We start from the raw sequence: 21,611 nt of genomic DNA on the forward strand, positions 1-21,611 counted from the left end.
TTTTACACCATAAACCTTGGTCGTATTAATATCAATACATTAAGTAAGTGGAAATTAGACAAAATATTTTATTCCTATATCTAATTGAAAATGAATTTCCACAAAATGAATATGTCATCAATATCACAAATATATGTGAAAGGTTTTTTATTTTCCTTATACGAGGAATTGGGCAAATTTCGGATATGCGGTTGGTTTCCTCGTTCACAGGCAGATAGGGCGACGACCAACCTGTTGTTTGTTGTACGCTTCAGTGTAGTTCTAGAAATGATACTCTAAAGGAATTCGATTTTCAGAAATCATCGACTTTATGTTGATGATAGACACTATCTTGCACTGACGAGTGGCCAAACAGCCCGAAACCGGTCTGCAAGTGTGTTTCAATAATAATTGCGGCAGTTGTAATGCCAACAGCATAGGTAGGAATAACTTCAGTGAAGAATCCTGCACTGACACCTGTCGGATATAATCCAACGCCCTTCGTGGTATTAGCCAGGGGGGTAGTTTCTGATAGGTGTAATTCCATTAACCTACAGTGTAGGGAGTTGAGACTGGCCTGAACAAATTGTTCTTTTGGATGATTTGATTTATAGCCAGTCTTCAAGTATGCCCACTGACTATTTGTGAAAATATCATGTTTATGATTGAATTCCGGAAACATCGGGATTTTTCGAAAATGCATTAATACTATTCAGTGCATTCATTCATATCGGATTATTATAGGTCAGTAAAAGTCATAAATTAGTATTTAGTACTTTTCCAATTATTCGAACTAGCACACTTTTCGCATGTTCGCCCACCAAAATAAATCCACCCCAATATATGACGCTAAATCTTCTTGATGCGTCAACCAACTGTTGGAATGGCAATGGCACCAGAAAGGACAACTTAGTCCTTCTCCTTCTTCCAAACAGTGTTGCACCGACTGTCATGCGGTGAAGATCGGTAGTGCGTGTAACAAGTTCTGTGAGATATTTCAAGGAGTTACAGTGAAAAAAGGTGCTGAGGCTCATGTGTATTCGTTAAAGTGTGAATTTGTGGTTTGAGCATTAGATAAGAAGGATTTTCATAAACAGGTAATAGTTGAATATTATTAATTACTATTTCATCATTAACATTCCTTCCTTCTGATCACCGATCGATATTTCATTGGATTTGAATAATTTATATTACACAATACACTGGATAATTATACAGCTTCGTACATGACCACTGACCACGTACGGTTGATTAGTATTCAACATTAGCAGGAAAATGTATATAATTATAAATTCAGTTTATATAAATCAATGGTAAAGACGTGCTTTTTTTTATTGTTTTGTTTGATTATGCTATAATTTTCATGACAATAAAAGTCGAAACAAAATGAATGCTTCGCAGCACAGCAGAACGGATCTGAATATGAATAAAGCTCTTGATTGAGCAGGCGTCATTCTCTGAGATTGCTTAATATAAACAATAGATGTAATTGAAATGTAAAACTGTTTATTATTAACAATTCGTGGCTTAGTATCTTCCAGCGCGCTTTGGTAGAAGTGATAACAGGTTTGTTTTTCTGCAGTATTTCCTTAAATTTTGATTTGAATTCTCAATAATTTTTTGGTGGAAAGTAACAAAATATCAGGACTTGATAATTTAGTACCCATTGAGATGTACACTCAACGTCACTTTAAATTAGTATATTGAACATTATACAGGGTCACCAAACCCGTCAACATAAGGACCCGTGGACTGTTTGGAACTATGGTGTAGTAATGAATATTACTGTAGTTTTACCCCAACACCAAACCGATATTTAACACCACGACACGTGTGTCAATCACCAAGTGATCCTTTTCAGTTTAATTTTTCACTTGAAGATGATCACTTTGTCATCGAAACACCTGTCTGGGTGTAAAATAACGGTTTGGTGTTGGGATAAAACTCCAGTAAAATTTGTCAGATTCTGCCTAAAAGTTTCATGTTTGTGAATTTGAAGCACTTTGTTCTCACTCAGTCGATTAAATGGTCAAACTGGTAACTACCTAAACTGAAAAGGGATGAATAAAAATTGGCCACTTAATATTATGAATCGAAACCGACGACAACGATAATATTAAAACACATGATTGTTGATTGAAAATCATTTATTAACATAATCCTCGAACTGAATATTGTTTTTGGCACTTTCACGTCGTTTGACCAAACTAAATTCAATCACCTTGAAATTTAAATAGAAAATAAGCGTCTAATGTATAGTATATACAAAGTCAATTCGAATGGCATAAAAACTAAATAGTTACCGAACGCCGGCAGTTTCTTTGTATGACATGGGCGGCGTGGTATAATTTCTTTTCAAAATTAATTTTATTTTTCATAAACCTACACGGATTTTTTTTATTAGTAGTAAAGAGTAATGCCATTAGACTTTTATTTAGCTATTCGGATTGCCTTCGTATAGACTAAAATATAAAACAAAATCTGACCAAAATTTTTAATGCGATAGATTAGAAAATTACTACATTAACAATTTGTGATGCACTGTTTGGAACCTTTGGTGTAGTAATGAATATTACTGGAGTTTTTTCCCAACACCAAACCGTTATTTTAACACCTCGATACGTGTTTATATCACCAAGTTGAAGATGATCACTTGGTAATCGAAACACGTGTCGAGGTGTTAAAATAACGGTTTGATGTTGGGAAAAAACTCCAATAACACACATACATTAATAATATTTAATATTTCTACCTATTCAGTTGTATCAATGTTGATTATGTCAATTTCCCATCTTTGATTTGAATTCCGGTGAGTTGTGAATAGACTTTTTGAATGAGCTACTGAATAGATAGGTGTTTCCATATGTCTGTATATTTTTACCGATTCAGTTCGCCAATTTTGTGTTGATTTTGCAAATACATATTGCTTTTATGGTTCAATTATCTGACAGAACGAGTAGCGAACTTGAATCGCATATTTACGCCTTATACCTATTACGCCTAATTCGCCTTGAAAATTTGTGTTATTCCTACAAAAATTACCCACATTCATTTTCCTTCCATTTCAAGTAAGTTTCATAAAAATATAACCGCTTTTTTGTCATCGTTTTCGTCCATATCGATTATGAGTGGTCTCTATTAGGGACATTTTTTTGTTTTTATTCATTCACAATAAAATCATTTGAATTTCAACATTTTCTATCCTTTATTTTTCAAGACCATGTCAGAATACATGATATGGTGGATAGTCATTACATGATAACGAATATATAGTTACCAGGTGTGTACGCGATATATTTTTGGAACACCTGTAGGAGGCTCCCGACTCATTTCTCCTCACGTTTTTATCGTTTATTCTGTGATACGGAAGCAATAATATAGTGTTAAGTGTCCTGTTGAAACTCGATATCCTTTGAAATGTTTATAGATAAGCGTGGAAAAAGAGGGTTAGACAGATATATTTATGGGTTGAAATAATAGAGGATGTTTTTCACCAAATATTAACTTTTATGGATTCGTTATGTCGAAATGGAAATACCTTTCCCTAATGTGCACAGTAATATTGTATATCTAAATGAAAAGATTGTAGGTTCAGTTACTCACCAGTGATTTAGTACTTAAGAAACAATCAGTACTTCATGCAATTGTTTATGTAGAATGTTAATTATCTTTTGAATTCGAAAAAAAGTGCCTAGAAAACGAATAGTAGTAGGCAGAAAAACGATAGTTCAAGCAATTCATTATAAACACATTTCTTACAAATAAGTTATGTGGGATCGTCAAAAATTGAAGACGGCAAAGTTTTCGTCATCCCTCTCATCCCTTTTCTGAAATCTTGAGTAAAATCGAAGTCGGGTAATTTTGCCATTTCTTCGAAGAGATTCACGAACAGATTCATTAGAGACATAACGATTTACAAATAGTGAATGCTGAGGTATTTAGAAAAGTAACACCCTGTGTACGCCAAAAATTAATTTATGGAAGTATCTTGGAAAATGCATGAATAAATGATGAATGCTGGGATGAATTGAAGGGTTTTATTGGAATTAGAGCAAAAATAGGAAGACATGTAGGTAATTGATCTATTGTGAGCGAAATATCGTCAGATGTCAAGTTGTTGATGCCTGACACTCAAAGAAGTTATATTTTTGTTATGTAGGAAATATTCTTTGAAAATGATATTGTGTCAAGCAACTGAGTACTGACTATATAATAGTTCATTCAACAATCTAATTTACGTTTTCGTAAAATTCAAGGTCTAGAAATTAGCAAAAGTAAAAATTTGATAGGAACCTCTGGCGTAAAATCGATATTTTCAAAATACTATTCCCATACCAGTTTCGTTAATCAAATTAGCGTCATCAAGAAATGTTGCGTCAATGCATAACATTCTTCTACAGCAAAACTACCCATAGTACCAAATGCAACTTGAAGTAAATACCTCATTTCTTTTTCCTTTTCTTCTTCAGATTCAACATTAGAATGCATTGTTTACAAATCGATAGCCTATTAACTCCAGTATCAGTAACATATGTTTTATTTCAAAGAAAACAAGAATATTTTCTACCAAATGCAATTTTCAAAATTTTCTCTGAAGTTTAACAATTTTGTTGATATATTTGAACACTTTTTTCTTCACCTTTAGATTTAGATTTTTACATTTTGCACCCGTAACTGTGAATTTTCAGAATGAGTCTCAGTAGTAACTCTGATGTTATTTTTGAATCTGTTGGTATATTCAGGTTGGTATAGTTCATGGCGAAATATAGAGTAAACATCATCTTCTGTGTCATCTTTTTGATTTCGTATATCAGAAAAAGGTAATATTGCCAGGTTTTTCATAAAATGGGTAACTGATTAGATAAAATTTCAGAGCACGGTATATGAAACTTCTAGAAAAACATATTTGATCATTCGATAAATCATTAACGTGAAGATTACAACTTTGAAGTTCACCTAACTAGATAGATAATTGTTTTTGTAGTTCTGGAGTACGGAAGAAGTAACTTAGTTATATTAGTTGCGCTATTTACAAATATAAACTGAAAACAGTAGTTCAATAGGCATCACCAAAAAGTTGATACCTAGAAACGTTGGAAAATTGAATTTAATAGACTGTCAACAAATATAATAATATGTATTTACATTAGAATAACTATTTAAAACAATAAATCAAATAATTAGTTGTGGAAGAACAATAAATCAACCTCTCGTACGCCTACTCACGATTTCTCTAATTTCGTGGAGTTCTTCACATCTTCGAGTACGAGCTGTTTTGGACAGCCCAAATAAAACAAAAAAATTAAAAAAGAGTCCATCACCTCGAAACATCCACCTCCCTGTCAGAAAATTGGTTTGTCCAACCCATGCTCATTAATTTACTTTAGACATAACAAGAAACATGTGACACTCAAAGCTCGTTTCTCGGCGATTTATAGTCGTGTAAAATTTTCAATGAATTACTTTCTTGGCGAAATAGATATGTAACTCGGTTGTCGTGATTTTTCGTGATTTTATCCATGACTAGGTATACCAATTTCATACTCGATGGTTTCACAATGAACAACGTTCAAATCTGAAACATGTAACACCTTTCCTTTCTGTGATCGGCTAGAAAAGCTACCGAATTTGTATGGGACGGGAATGTCTTTTGGGCCAGCGAGGGTACCTTTATAATAGTTTACACTGAGAATAATTCCCTTCTAGACTTTATATGTGTGACAAAAGCAATAAATCATGTGGAATAAAACCTACCACCATTAGATAATGAGGTACAGCTGTGACATAATTTTACAACGTGTGCCAAACGTTATTTCCGAAACGATATTCTCGATGCAAATTGAATTTGGGTTCCAAAACTAGCATTTGATCAATAAAAGTTGGGAAAAACTAATTGTACATGATATAGAAATGATATTCTGAGATATTGAAGCATATTATTCAACGACCTAAAAATTCCGCCAGTACTCGAGAGAGTAATGACCATTTTTCGCAAATAGAATACCATACTTTTTCCATGACTCGTTACAGCAATGTTTTGGTTGCTCTCCGGGTTTTGCCGTTGTCTTCTCTGGTTACAATCTCTAAACGTTTCAACTGTAACTGCTGAAACTGAGCTTCAGTTGATAAGTCAAAAAGAGTACTTCTACCACGCTACTGAAGATGAGTGCCGCACTTGATGCTGAAACGTTTGAAGATTATAACCAAATGAGACCATGGCAAAACCCGAAAACCAACTAAAACATTGAAGCCAACCGTGAAAGCCTATATATCTATATCATTACAGCAATATTTCAAAATAAGTTTTATGTGTGATAGACATCTCGAATCAAAGTATTATTATTACATTTCATAACAAGAAGTAATCTTGAAAAGCGTTCATAAATATTTCTTATTTTTGTTATTTTATTCAATTTTATATAGTTTGAAAATTGAGTTAAGAAAATTTGGAACCGAGATTGAAGCCACCGGCATATTAACCGAGTGAAAGTAAAAATAGTTTGTTTGATATTGTACATCATTTCTTAATCTGTTGAGTATATGAGTATATAACAACAATTCTATTCTCTAGGGTCTAGGGGGTTATAAGCGCGGAAAAGGAGGATTGAGGTGCTACAGAGAAATAGAAAGATACATCCTCACGCCTCAACAGGGGTGAGTGGGTAAGTGGCTCCCACTCAATAATAGTTTAAGGGTTTGAGTCAATGATCATCTTATTTCGTGTCTCCTACATGGCAGGCTTGTACACTAATTATGGTATAGATTTGTGTTAAGATGGATGCCCTCCCTAATTTGCTCTACTGACAGTCAGACACAGTGCTAGTAAAGTCCATGAAAAAATAAGACAGAAATTCATCGTTTTGTTCTATGAAGAGGTCCAGTCGTTCGTAGATCCATTCGTAGATTGCGGGGTTAATTATGCTAACCGCTAATTGCCATGACGTCCTACGTTAGCGAATTCCTCGGTAAGAAAGACGAAAAATGGTCGGCTTGCCGCCTAATATGGTTTGTTACCGATTTTGTTTCGGTCATTTCGCACAAATCGCCCAATGCAATTTATCGGTCGCTGTTAGTGACGATACGGAGCACCTTGTTCTACATTTTCCCGAGTCTCAACAAAGGATTCTTCTTGAGACTGCAGAACGGGAGACAAGCTTACAACATAGCTGGCCTAATCAATCAACACTAATTATAGAAATTATGCGTGCAATGAGGGGACATGTCTGCTTAATGGTGGCCCCTGCTCTGTGAATTGCAAAACTGAGGTATTTAGTATTTGTTGCTTTTTTTGCTCATCCACCAATCTGTTACCAACACTTAGCTTCTTGAAAATCTTCACTTTCTTCGAGAAATTCACAAGCTCCTTCTGTGGATTCAGATGTATCTTATTCATTTATAAATACGGCCTCTGCTACGCTAGCAGAACGAGTTTGAATTTTTATATTCATTTTTCGGCTAATTTTGTACTGTGTATATGAAAAATGTTAATGTGGCTTTAATATACAAGTTAACTTGAAAATTTTAGCTAGCTAAATTATAAATATATTCAATAAATATTTCAATATAAATTCAACCATGATTAAAAAATTGATTGACTAATAATTTTTTATCTGTTAATAGCAAATGAGAAAATCATTCGTGCGCTACTCTCTGTCACCTGATTTTGAAATACAATTATGTCGGTCTTTATGAAATTTATTCTTCAAGCAAGTGTGGCGAAATAGATAGCGTAACGACAAACCTGTGGAAAGAGAATCACACAGTCGCTTGCGCATGACGACCCGTCGCCATGGCATGCGTCGCTTCGCCAGCAATCGGTTTTACGTGTGTTTGTAGATGATTCACATAAAAAATTCTGGAATAAAGTACAGTATTTGACTAAGAATAGCCTAAAAATTATGACCTGAAAATAAATAGGTGGTTCTGCTAGCTCAACAGGGGTATCAAGACTAGACGATCGAGATGAATTTGGATTCACTTGTTGACTATTTCACTAGAGAACAAATGCGCGTATATCGCGGTGTCGTCCACTTTCGTTCTTACAAACATTGAAAAGTATTATGCATATTGGGAGTATAAGTGTGGGGATAAGCTAGACCCCTGCAAAACACTTGCTTCGATTGCATAATTCGGCTAACAGAATTGGTTTATCCGCACTCAAACAGTACTCTTAATCAGGTAAGAGTCAACTATAAATTGTTTTTAATGATGTTGATATATATTTTGATTTTTTAATTTGCTGAATCCCTATAACATTACAGGTGGTTATGAGAAAACAACTGAAACTTCTATGGATGCAACTTACTAATGATAATGTGTATGTTTTCAGTAGATGATACGTTTTGATCAACATTATAGTTTCGAATTATATGACTCATTAAAAACCGTACAAAAATCATGGTATACCTATATGCATTTAATTATTGTTATAATTGTCATCCCACAGCCGGGCCTATTTTGGAAACTTAACAGTGGGTTGAAACAGTTATATAGAATCAAATCTGCCAAGTCACTTGAACACTTCCCGTGAATGTATCTATAGAAGAGAGACAACCCAACTAGCAATTTTATATTTTATAATGGTTGTGAAAACGTTTTGGAGAAACAAATTATAAAACTATACTTTTCCAGAAATGTTTTCAATGTGTTTATAAAACAGCTATAAATAGCACCGTTTTATAAAACATTATAGTCTTTATTAATATTTTGTAAGGTCTTTCACAAACATTACAAAACAGTTTTATAAACATTTTCGGCAGTTACTATAAAATGTTTCTAACACTATTCGTAAAGGATTTTATAAAATAATTTAAATAAAATTTTAGTAACAGTTTTTTAGGAACTCCAAGTGAGCTTCATGAAATAGAAAGGTAGGGGCCATTTTAATAATTTCACTTTTGTACTTACAAAACTGTTAAAGGCATTGTTTATGCTTCAAAGATTGATATTTTAACTACGAATGAAATTTTATTGACAAATATATAGCCTATTATTAGTAAAATTTAGGCACGCCACTATTTTATCAACAGTTTTGGAAAAAATTATTAACTATACAAAAATTCACTCTGTCAACGTATTAACTTTCTAGTCTCAAATTGATTCTGTTTGTTCTAAATAATATAATCTTATAATATCTATGTACTTTTCATCTGTAAATATCACTATATGTGCATATTTCATATTTTTAACTCATCTAATGTCAGTATTTCGAATTACTACCATTTTAAAATGGCTTCGTTCTATAAAATAATTTGTTATTAATAGCCAGAGTTTTAACGTATTCAAGCTTATACATTACTCCTATAAAACTGTTAAGAAACACTTAGTTCTAGGAGTGATGGTAGTACGGCAGAGTCTGACTGCTTTTAAAACCAAAGATTTCTTTAAAAATGAAGATATTATTTCTCACGTATTGTTTGGATAAATATTATCTGTCGGGATGTTTTGGCTAAGAAGCTTCTTCCTGAATTTTGAATGAGTTTTGAGCTAGTGATTTGAGTGTATATAATATTGTTGCTCCACCTTAATCGTCGGATTTTATTCATCAATAACCTTTTCCTGTTTTAGCAAGAACAACATTAAAGCACTAATTTACATGGGTCTTCGTCTAAAATGAACCACTTCTCTTATTTTTCTTTAAAGACCAATATTACACAACGTTATTAGGTATATAGTTATTGGGACGCTAGCCAAATAAAACTGACAAATTATTCTTCATTACACGATCTCTAAAATCAATGTCAACTGGTACTTCTTAAATGCTGTATTTTATTCTTGGTGACAGCAAATATATATCAGCGGAAGCAATTTGATTTCATAACAGTTATTTTATTGTTTTGAAATAGTAATAAATGTATCATACTATGAAATAATTGGAAAATTATCATCAAAGTGACAATATGGTACTGAAAACAAAAATGTGTTTGAAAATATTCCAATAAAATGATTTCATTAAAACTAGAGGAAGCAGTTATAAAATAATCTTGGAATAGTTTTATAAAGAGCATGAAAACCTCTCAGGCAAGTGCTATAAAACTGTTACAAAAGAATTTACTTTTATAGAAAAATATGTTTTATAAGTAAATTGTAAAAACGTTTCTGTTATAATTTCGTGACTATTTTATAACGGATTTTTAATTTTATTTCATAAACGTGTTTATGACACATTTATAACACTTTTATTGCTTACAACTGTATTATGTTCATGGCTCGTCTAATATAATCGATTAGCATTTTGAAAGTAATTATAAAATACCAACAAAATAAAACTGTTGCAGCACCATGAAATTATAAAACAATTTTGCTGGTTGGGAAATCTCCAACCTTTCTTCGATGTTCCAGGCTATGAATGTTGCACGTATTGTTCGCGTCTCCATTCAGGCGGATGGTTCTTTTCTGGATGGAATCCAGCAACTTCAGGGTATGTTTGGGGGCAGAGCCCCATACATGAGAACAATACTCCAAAGAAGGTGTCATCTGAGCTTTATAAAGCATGAAAAGTTGCTGAGGTGTGTACAGTTTCCTGATTCGGAACAGTATTCCAAGCTTTTGAGAAGCAGCTTTTGCAATTCCAGCGACATGTTTGTGTCAAGACATATTGGTGTCCATTTCACCCCCAACAAACTTATCGAAGCAGAAAGAGGATCAACGGAAACGTTAAGAAGCGTAACCAAAAAAGACGACGGCAAAACCCGGACACCAACCAAAACATTGACGCCATTCCTATGTTAGTCAACTTTTTGTTGCCAAACAAAGATCTGTAGGAATATTTACGAATGACAAAACAATATTCATCAGAAGTTAAAATTTCATTGCATAATTTGGGCCATTTTGAGGGTTCCTATGAAAACTATAACCAGGTAATGAAAAACCCATTTCAAACCCATCGCTGATTAGGACTAACACCGACTACCAATTTTTATAGAAGCAAAAAAATTGTTTTGATTGGTTTCCGGGTGTTGCCGTGGTCTTCTTTGATTGCCAGCTGTGAAAGCCTACATTCCTAAATAAAAAAATTGTTTTCTTCTGAGCATGCAGAGGGTTTATCAATATCAATACAACAAGTATCACTCTAAAAAAAGTTGTATTTTCAATCAACTTTGGAATCCTGCTTCATTAATTATTTGTGCCATACTTCGAATTATTTTGGTATATCATTTTTAACTGTATTTTTTCACGTACCTTCCTTCAAAATTTTGATCAATTGACATCAACTGTAGTGAAGGCCTACTAAAAACTCTCAGACGCTCCCTTGAAAGTTACTTTCTCGAATCAACGGGTGATCAAAGGAATTGAAATTATCCGAGTAAACAGTTATTTTTGTGGGAAATGTTTCAAATCATCATTAATCAATTCAAACATTACATCTGACCACCGACTGTGTTTTTTAAGATTTCAACCATCATTCCACAAAATTTTTTAGCCGATTTTATTACGTGTATAAAATAGTGAGCCCAAACAATAAAATAAACTATCGAAACAACAGATACTAATCAGGAGTATTTTATTATATCATAAATAAAGTGTAATGTGATAGATGGGTGGGTCCGCTGAACTTATTGACACCAATACCCTTCCAGAGTTCAAGACTGCTTCAATATTGAGAGAAAAATACTCGTAAACGGGCACGCTGAATTTGTTCAGATTTTTTGTTCGTCTTTAAAAACTCCCCTTGGGGTTATAAAAATTCACGAATTGCTGATCATTATCTAGATATGCAAAGAATTCAGTGCTCTTGTTTCGAGTTTTGATTCCTTTACATTGATATCTTACGTATTGTAAATATTGTCTATGGCTTTTATAATAAACCGCAGCTTGTCAATAAACATTAAGCATACTAATCACAAAATTCGTAGGAGGTGGAAAAAATCTAAATTAAATATAAAATAATACACACAAATTACGATATTCAATTTGAACTGAACTATCCTATCATTGCCGTAAATAAATTAAGGATATTGTTACATGTATTCAACAAATTTCCTTCTTCCAGCAGGATCATTGGTAAAGAGGAATGCTAAGAGAGATCAATATTCAATAACAAATATTAGTTAATGAATAGTAACGTACGTAAGTTGATTGATGTGTTGATCAGGTATATTTAGGAACTGGGATAAAAAATGTTTTATAATTTGAACGTCAAAATTCACAAGCATTTATTCTAATTTGTTTCTGTAGAAATTTGATGAAATCAATCGGAAAACCAGAAGGCAATTTTATTTTGGTGCTCTGATGTAGAATACCAAAACCGGTCTGATTTTAGCGAATTCTTGCTATTATACCAATAAGAATTAACTGCAAGAATTTCTTCCTTGACAGGATCTTTGCACAAATTCTTTTGTGTGTAATCTAATATCCGTCGTTGTATGTGCCACATACTGACATGTAGGAAAGCTGAGAGAAATGTTTCAGGTTTCGTTCAAAATATTTACTTCAATCATATGTTGTGTCCAGTGAGCGAGTAGTTGGAGCCCTACGGCCGAATGATCGATTTTTCACTGTTTATCGTACAACCCATGCTAGGAAATTCACCTCAAAACTTGAGACCTCGTTAATCCTCAGCTCGCACAATTTTGACTTTCGAAGGTTGTCGTTCATAAAGAGGCTGTAAATCAAGCCGAGCTTCGAGCTCTTATTATCAATTCTTTTCCGTATTATAAAATATCCTTTTATCAATTTCCAGTCCTAAAAAATTTAAATTTGACACAGCTATTTCTAACAGTAGGATTATAAAACTTGGTATTTGCATATTGGCGGGCATCTTGGTTAGATATTGAAGGTCACCCACATCTGGGTTTTTCCAAATTCTATATACCCTTAATAGGATGAATCGAGGGACAAAACGACGCCTTAATGGGGGATTTTCAATTTTCCAACTCAAAAGAGGGCAAAAAGAGGAGTAAACCCTCTCAACATTAAAACCACGAATCTTGGTATAAAATTTCTTAGTTAGATATAAAAGGATGCCAATAGGATACTGATACCAAAGGTAGATTAGCTCTAAAATGTAATATTTTTCAGTATAGACAAAAAACACTGAACAAGAGTCATTTTTTGTCAAGAAAAAACAGTTTTTATCGACTTTTTTTGCGTATCTTCACCTTCCTCAATCTGAAAAATATGAAACTGTATACACACGTATAAAGGGCAAACTCCTTTGACATCTGTCGAGGATGTTCAGAAATGAGGAGAATCGCAGAACAAAAAACTTCTTATAGACTTTTCAATTCTGAAGAACGAGACAGGCCTCCGAACCGTTAAGATAAATATCTGTATGATTTTTTAGCTTTTTTGATAGGAAAAATTATCAAATACGACAAGTTACTGATAAATAGAACTTTTTTCTTTGAATTGCCCAATAACTTATTGGGATGAAGTAAAAAGTTTGCCCTTTCTACGCGTGTATATTTTTCAGATTATGGAAGGTGAAAATACCCAAAAAAGTGCCAATTGATATTTTTAACGTAATGTTTGTAGATATTTGTTTGTTTTGAGAATTTTGGCATAGTTTCATTACTGCAACATTATTTCTTCCCGAGCATCCCCGCACATTTGATATTGGGAATTTTGCAAAAATGAGGATACATTCAAAAGTAAATTTCACTACTAACTATTGCTTTGACAATTCGGTAGGTTATTTTTTTCTCCACTATATAGACAATACAAATTCGGAGCTATTTTTTTATAAGCAGTTAACAACCTTCGGTATCGATATGTAATATCAAAAATCAACCCTTTATGGGTTGAAAAGGAAACTAAACCTTCCAGTTTCACTTAGTTGGATACTTGAGAACACCTATATCTGGATTTGAATCAGAGAAGGTTGGTTAAAAATTTTACAAGCTGAACTTCAAGTCTGTGTTGAATATTTTCACTAAATCGCGTTTCACGTACTTTGGAAGTAAAATATTGTTTTCTTTCATGATATTTTCGGATTCAATAGGAAAAGCTCGGAACGACTGCAAAACTTGGGTCGGTTCCAGAACCTTCCGTTCAGGTTAGGGCTCCATTTCGAGCCGAGTTAAGCGTTGGCACTGGCTTGAATACATTCCTAATTGCCTTAGCTAAAAATGAAACTATTACCAGGTTAAGTTGATCTGCTGGATTTCATCTAGTATAGATAATGTCCTACACAGACACTAACAACATCTCATATTCATAACCATAATCTCATCATTTATTCTTGAAATTCAAAGGATTTTCAGTCTTAATACACATTAATCAGGTTCTTGTTTTCCACACAGATAACATTGAAAATTGAATCTGTATAACCTTGAGCCCAAGTAGCCCCAATTATAAAACTGAAAAAATTTATTGAAAATAGCAAATTCCCAAGATCACAATTTGACGATTTATATTCCTGAGATATGTATGCAAACGTCACTGCCTGCATTTTTCCAATGAAACAAATCAAGTTTGTGACAAGTCGAAGAAATTTTTTCTCGCTCCTTTATGCGGGCGACACCCTACCGCATGGAAAAAAAATCATCAGTCACAACATCCCGCCCGTCGCAGAAAGGTATTTCAGGAATGCTTCGTCTCAAACACCCCGTCGACAGCAATACATTACGGACCTCTCACATCATCGCTTCCTACCCCAAAGAAACAGGATCGTCCCCGTGAGTCATTTATCAGATATTTAATTCCGCGATCTTCTCCGCCCTCCAAGCAATAAAATTCCTAAAAATAAAGCGATATCGAAACTCCGCCAACCCGTAACTGTTACGCTGCCACCCATTGTGTTTTTCTTTCAAATATTTTACGTCCCTCAAAAGCATAACTAGTCTCATTACGTCGGCCAGATGTGACGAGTACAAAGAAAATCATTCCCAGAGTCACACAGGCTCGGCTGGGTAACATAAAAGGGAATTATCTACACTAGTCGTACGCACTAAAAGGACCCCAATGCTAGGGGGCATGGAGGTGGTGAGGCTGTTCTTATATTAAAAGTGTTACGTGGTTGTTTGGAGTTGAATGTATAGGCTTTTGGCTAGGAAATTGTCCTCGTTAGTGAGACCCAGCCGGTTTATATATCCATTACACAAAGGTGATGCTGGGCTAGGTGAAAAACATTGCTTATTATTACTATTCCTGAACTGGTGAGACCAGATGGAAGGATTCGGATGATATAAATGTAATATCATTCGTTTTTGAATATATTCAGATTCAAATAGCACACTCTATTCTTCACTCGCGTAGAATTTGGTTTGTCATATTAAGTTTCATGACAGACCATTTTAAACAAATAGTTACAATATTTTTCATTAATCCAAAACTTCAGGTTTCCAACTTCAAAACTGACGAAATTCAATACAATCTTTGAACTCCAATTTTTCCCCTTGGGGTGGAAATTCCTGATTCCCTTTCTTGATGCCTATTTACGTTATACAAAGAACCTACCTGCATATTTCAAGATTATAGGTTCAGTAGCTTTGACTGTACGTTAATATCAGAACGGGCAACAGCTGTTGATTTATATTTTAATATTAAAAATACCGTAACTAAAAAAATATCACAACTGCACCAAGTAATGAATAGCTTCGAGAATCGAATTATTTTACCTATAAAAAATTTTGCAAAACTAACACAATCGTCAACGAAGTCTGTCCTCACGCGTCTGCCCGCGTTCGAGTTGAGGTCTTGGCGATGGCGCTTCATTGCTTAGACCGCCCCTCTACCCCCGCGCATCGTCCCTCGTCATCTTACAGTAGACGCGACGCGTAATAGCTTACTGCGTTGCGTTAATCTTATCGTGATAACTTTTAAACGATTCATCCAAATTACTCAGTGTAACAAACAAAGTTTATCTATATTAAATACTTAAAACGACAATTGTATCAATTTTTATAAGAATTTGACAGATATTTCAAAATGTGCATATGTAAAGTTTCATCTAAAACTGTTCAGTCGTTTAGGTGTGAAAGAGCCATATACATACAAACATCCATGATCACAAACTTTCACATTTATATTAGTATAGATAAATAGATAGATAGATAGATAGATAACTACCATTATTTGTTCCTGTATGCCTACACTTCACTTTTAAACTCTACAATTTTCACACCAGTGTCAATTATGAAAAAAAATCGTCGATTTTGATATGAAAATGAACATTTCGAAACATTATCTCGAAACATACATGTCTTCCAACGTTCCTAAACAGTAAGATCTGAAATGCCTGCCAAAAACAGCGACTTCCCCGGCTAATACCACGATGGAAATTGAATTATATTCGACAGAATTCATACAAAATCCCTCACAGAGGATAAACTTGCAGATGGTTCTCGATAATCCAGCAATAGGACCACGCTAAATTCAGTCGAGTAGATGAAATCTTGAAACAGTCGTCTCTCCCAACGTTGTTACACAGTAGGATCTGGGGCTTCTTATATCAAAATAAAGACTAATGCTGATCTCTAAAAACTGGTATAGTGGCGCCAACCAGACACATAGTTTGATATTTTTCTCGTTGTCAGAATCCACTCAAGGTTCAAACAAAAAATTAGATCGTATCACTTGAAATTAATAACTCTGGGTTTCAACAATGACTCTGCGACAATGCTAGTCATAATTTTCATTTCCATCGAGACGGGTCTGGAAATGCCGTGAAAAACTGAAGAAACTGCTGGACAAGAATAGGTTGACTATATTGGGTATATCACAGACAACGAAAAAGTTGATAAGTGTTTTAAATACGCATAGTCAACTGCATATATTGGGACTGAATATTCTTTGAATGGCATTTCTGCATGGAGGAGTAATTCTTTCTCACTGTTTATCTGGGTTACCCTTCCACTGTCTAAAAAAAATTGCAAAGCTAAAACAGTAGAGAATATGCTGGAGTGTAATTAATGGCAAATTGGAAAGTAAACCACGAAAAGTTGAAGAAACAAATCAGTCAGTAACTTGTTCTATTAATATTTTTTTCTACGAATTGAATAAACAGATATATTTTTTGGCAAACGCCCCGAACCAGCTTTGGGGATATAAATAAGAACATACAGAGTTAGGTTAGGTTGGGTTGAAAATGAGTTGTTCTATTCGACCCTCCACCGTAACCCGCAAGGGTTTATTGTGGCTCACACCTATTCACACTCAACCAAATAAACCCCAGCTTTTTAACGAAGCCGTGAGTGATCTTTCAGATCAGATGGTAAGAGTACGACTCTGCCGAACTCTAAAAACCTGATTCAGTGCCCAGCGGGGCACGCACAAAGTATGTTCTCTGCTGTTTCATCATTTCACAAACAGAAGCGATACACTCTTCCGAGTCCAAGTCTCTGCACATGATGATTCAAATGACAGTGATCTGTAAGAAGGTCTGTTAGATATCGTAGTTCATCCCTACTGTAGTCCAACAACTGTTTGGTATCAAGCTTCAAAGGGTGAATAAACGCCTTGGAGTGAGCCAATCCTGGAAGATTCTGCCAGAAGTCCATAAATCTTGCCATCCAGGTGTTTAATTTTTGTTTGGCAAAGCCTAAAGCGATGCCAATGACAGATTCTGGTCCGATGAAGCTGCTTGCAGCACCCTCCTTTGCAAAGAAGTCAGCAGCCTCATTGCCTTCCAGGCCAGTATGGCCAGGAATCCAGACCAGAGATAATCTATTAAGTCTTCTTATCGAGGAGAGTCGTTTTTGGCAGTTTGCTACCAATTTAGACGGTTCTCGCTAGGAGCCAAAATCTTTCAACGCCGCTTGACTGTCCGAGAATATTTTTATTGACTTGTGTATGAGAATGGATTCCAATCTCTCCGCACACAATTCAATAGCGTAAATTTCCGCTTGAAATACAGTTGCATAGGTTTCTAGGCAGGTTGATATCTCTGTCCTAGGTCTGCGACTGAAAACACCTGCACCGGAATCGGAAGGTGTTTTTGATTCATCTGTGAACCGACAACTATCTGCTTTTAATATTTCCTTCTCCCAGAGGAACATACAAAGTACTCGGAGAATAAACCTGAAAACACACACGGGATAACCTGCAAAAAAAAGGCTTGAAGAACTGCCGCGGCAACTTCGGGAACGGCGGAATAATTATAGGACTGCTCGATAGACACTGTCCAGTTAGAGGGCACCTGAAGAAAATGCTGCTGTATTATTTTTCTTCATTTAACAAAACATGTTAAACTAATAACATGAATATATGTAATATTCGTGAATGTTTTGAAATTTACTTTGAAAATTAAATTATATGACAGAATACAAAGATTTCACAATAAATTGAAAGGGGTATGGAACTTCAACGAAAACTAAGAAACCTCAAAAAACCAATAAATGAACTGTAAACACTAATCTGTTATTATCAGTGGTATTATCCAGGTAAGTAAGTACCTTAGTTGTATTTCAGTGGGCCATTGCCAGGTGCAGGAATCTTAGGAGAGGTTAATGTGTCAGATTTTTGTTCGAAATATTCATTTTCTTGACAATGTACCTCTCGGTCATCGGACTGATTTAATTTTTGTGTGTCAAGGAAGTGTAATGGATAGTAGAAATTGCAAAATAAGCTTATATCGTCTGTAAAATTTTTTTCTTATAAAATTACTAGACTCGGCTATGGATTATATAGATTAGTCCATTTGATTCATGTCTATTTTGAGAATGTGACACGTACAAGTATAACGAATTCCGGTGAGATTAAGAGAATGAAACATTAACAAGTCGGGTTGTCAAGTCAGAAGCCGAAACTATCTGTAAGTCTGTCGGATCTTAAATCTATTTCATTCTTCAGGTCGATGGTATGTTTACTGTTATGTATACACAACTACAAATCTTTACTGAATATTCTTTTGTGAACAGTGGAAATATTGCATACCATAGTTATGCTTTTTTGTGATAATTTTCGGAAAATTTATATTTTTCTACTATGATATTATGGGTTCGCTAGCTTAACATCATGCAACATCTTAACAAAAAAAAGTTTATCGGTTTACAAATCTATTCTACATTAAAAAAAAAGGATTTGCCATAATTTTGACTTGATTTTAAATTTCGGATATACTCCGTGAAAAAAATCTTACTTTTCGTTTCAATTGCTTTTGAACTGTTGTCCTGTGATTCTAACAATTATCAAGTTGTTCCGAGAAGTACCCGGCCTGACCTAGAGATCGCGGTAGTTGTTTGAAAAGTATACTGTATTAGAAATTACACAATCTATAAATCATATGTTTCAAGTTTGAAGACGCTACGTTGTTTAGTATTTGTTTGGCAGCCATCAGTAGCGAACAGTTTCGGTAAATTTGTGAAAATGGCGAAAACTGGTCATCGTTATTTCTGTCTGTCTGTCTGTCCGAAAAAATAATATTTTCCCAAATTCTAACAATATTATTCCCAATTGTCAGTCGGAATTTAGACCTTAACACAGCTATGTCACTGCCCTTCTGTATATTACCGATGACAGATTTAGAGCGATTGACAAAAAACAGTTGACGTCTTCAGTTATGCTTGATTATACTAAAGTATTTGGCCGCATCAAAGACATTTTACTACTTGATATCCTACAGTATATTGCTTCACAGATGATTCAGACGGATTACTTCGGGCTTATTTGAAAAATCGCATGCAGGCCGTTTTGATGGAAGGAAATTGCTCTAACCTTCTGCACACGGAAAATGGAGTCCCACCAGACTCTATTTTGAGACATGTGCTATTCATCATCTATACACACAAGTTCCAAAATTGTTCAGTTCTGTTGCTATCACCAATACGCAGATGATATACAGATTTATATTTGGTTCTTAGGAAGATCTCCCTTCAGCAAACTTCCAACTAAATTCAGATATCGAATCCATCGTTGGCGTATCTTGCAAATCATGTCTCCTTCTAAATCCATTGCGATGGTAGAAAAAAAGCACTAAATCGATGCCACAACTCCTTGGACATCCATATCGGAGAAAATCCTTGGTCCGACAACTCGAAAAATCTTGGTGTCATATTAGACTCTTCTCTCAATTTCAATAGCCACATCAGTCTTATCATACGACGTGCTTTCGTCAACACTAATTCATTCAAATAGAAAAATACTAGATGAAAAAGGCAAAATTATCTTGTATGAGTCATTAGTGCTTTCCCACCTCAACCACGCCAACATAATATATAGTCCTGCAGTTTTTTAAACAGGCTGTCATCGGTTAAAAATGATTCAGAATTCATGTGTGCGTTTGATTCAAAGTTTGAAAAGACGTGATCACGTATTCGGGCCGCAACGGAAAATTGGTTGGTTCTTTATTTACGATGGGCAAATTATTCATACCTGCAGTTTGTTCCATAAGATTATACAAAGGAGCTACCCAATCTTTATGATCCCGGAATGACGTTCACGATCTGAACGTATCTTGTTATGTCGAAACTTGAGGGAGAATTAAAGTATGCCGTAGTCTTCAATTCAATAATATGTACATTTGTTAGTTTGCTTGTACTAGGTGTAGTTATAACACCCTGTATAATTTAGTTCAGTTGGTTGAGTGGAAGAAAATACTCCCCCCTCTTTGGGTGCGAAGCGGGGGTAACTCTGCCTTTTGGTAGGTCATTTTCTCTGGCGCTTTCATTATTTTAGTTTGATTCTACTAGTAACATTGTTTATCATTGTTATTATTTGATGATATTCTTTTGGTATGTGAAAAACTGTTGCTTATGGAAAGATCTCCAAGGTTTTACATAGATATTTACCGTTACTAATACCGATGAAAATACACTAGCTAGTAATAGCTTCGAGGCTTTTATAGTGTATTATTCTGGTTTGTTTGTTAACTACATGTATTAGTCGTTTACTTTGAAGCCGGTAATATGAGTTGGTCACCTAATACTGCTATCCTAGTGGACACAAATTAAATTTCTAACTGTACGCATTTTCTGTAATGGTATAATTAAGTCCTCTTCAAACGCTTCTGATTATAAATAACGTGTAATTGAATTCCGGATGCTTCTATAATGGGATGACATTTGCAGTTCACGAAATTATATGATATTATGCTAACTGTATCAGTTTCCGGGTGTATATTTATGCACCAAATTGAAAAAATTATAACCTATAAAGACTGAAAACGTTTTAATGAAATATTTTAGTGAAATTTAAAATTATTACATGATTTATACCGAACCCTCTATTCTTACAGGTCTTATAACTTTAATGAAGAGTTCGGTCAAATCGGAAAGTCAACTTATCCCTAAAACTTATTTGAATTAATACGTCCGAATTGATACCTCTATCTAGGAAGATGCGTAATAATTTTCATTGCTTTTTTAAGTCTTAAGCAAATTTGTCTTGAACGAATTTCATAAGATGTTACAAATCTATGTCAAAATTCATCAAATCTTACGAATTTTCAAGTCAATCATTGAGAAGAGGCTTTTGTATGTCAGTCATAAAAAAGATCAAAATGGCGGCGTTATGCATTAGGTAGTTGTTATTTTTTAATATATTATATTGGTATGAATTTGTAGTCCAGAATCGTTCTTCAATAAGGAGGTCCATTTCCAAACGGATCGTTATTGGAATTGATTAGGAGTATTTTGAACTTTAGAGGTGTTTTATTGAAACCAACCAAATTTTGAGGAGCGTAGATAATATTCAAACTGTTGCTATTTCTCAATACATTCTTTCAGAAAATGATAATATAAATATTGTCAATA

The 21,611-nt window shown here is 34.4% G+C and overlaps 1 protein-coding gene across 9 annotated transcripts in view; it reads left to right on the top strand.

Annotated features, from left to right (window-relative positions):
- Nucleotides 1-21,611, top strand: part of LOC111503476 (Eph receptor tyrosine kinase) — a 448,678-nt gene that overhangs the window by 209,866 nt on the left and 217,201 nt on the right. Inside the window, exon 1 of one of the 9 annotated variants that reach the window (XM_074184069.1) lies at nucleotides 920-1,076. The exons of the other annotated variants lie outside the window; for them this stretch is intronic. The gene's annotated coding sequence lies outside the window, so the exon portion shown is untranslated. Of the gene's footprint in view, nucleotides 1-919; nucleotides 1,077-21,611 lie in introns of those variants that run through there. 9 annotated transcript variants of the gene reach the window in all.

Source organism: Leptinotarsa decemlineata, unplaced genomic scaffold (genome assembly GCF_025532065.1).
Source record: "Leptinotarsa decemlineata unplaced genomic scaffold, Ldec_3_MD MMD2_tig00026354_RagTag_RagTag, whole genome shotgun sequence".
Classification (NCBI taxonomy): domain Eukaryota; kingdom Metazoa; phylum Arthropoda; class Insecta; order Coleoptera; family Chrysomelidae; genus Leptinotarsa; species Leptinotarsa decemlineata.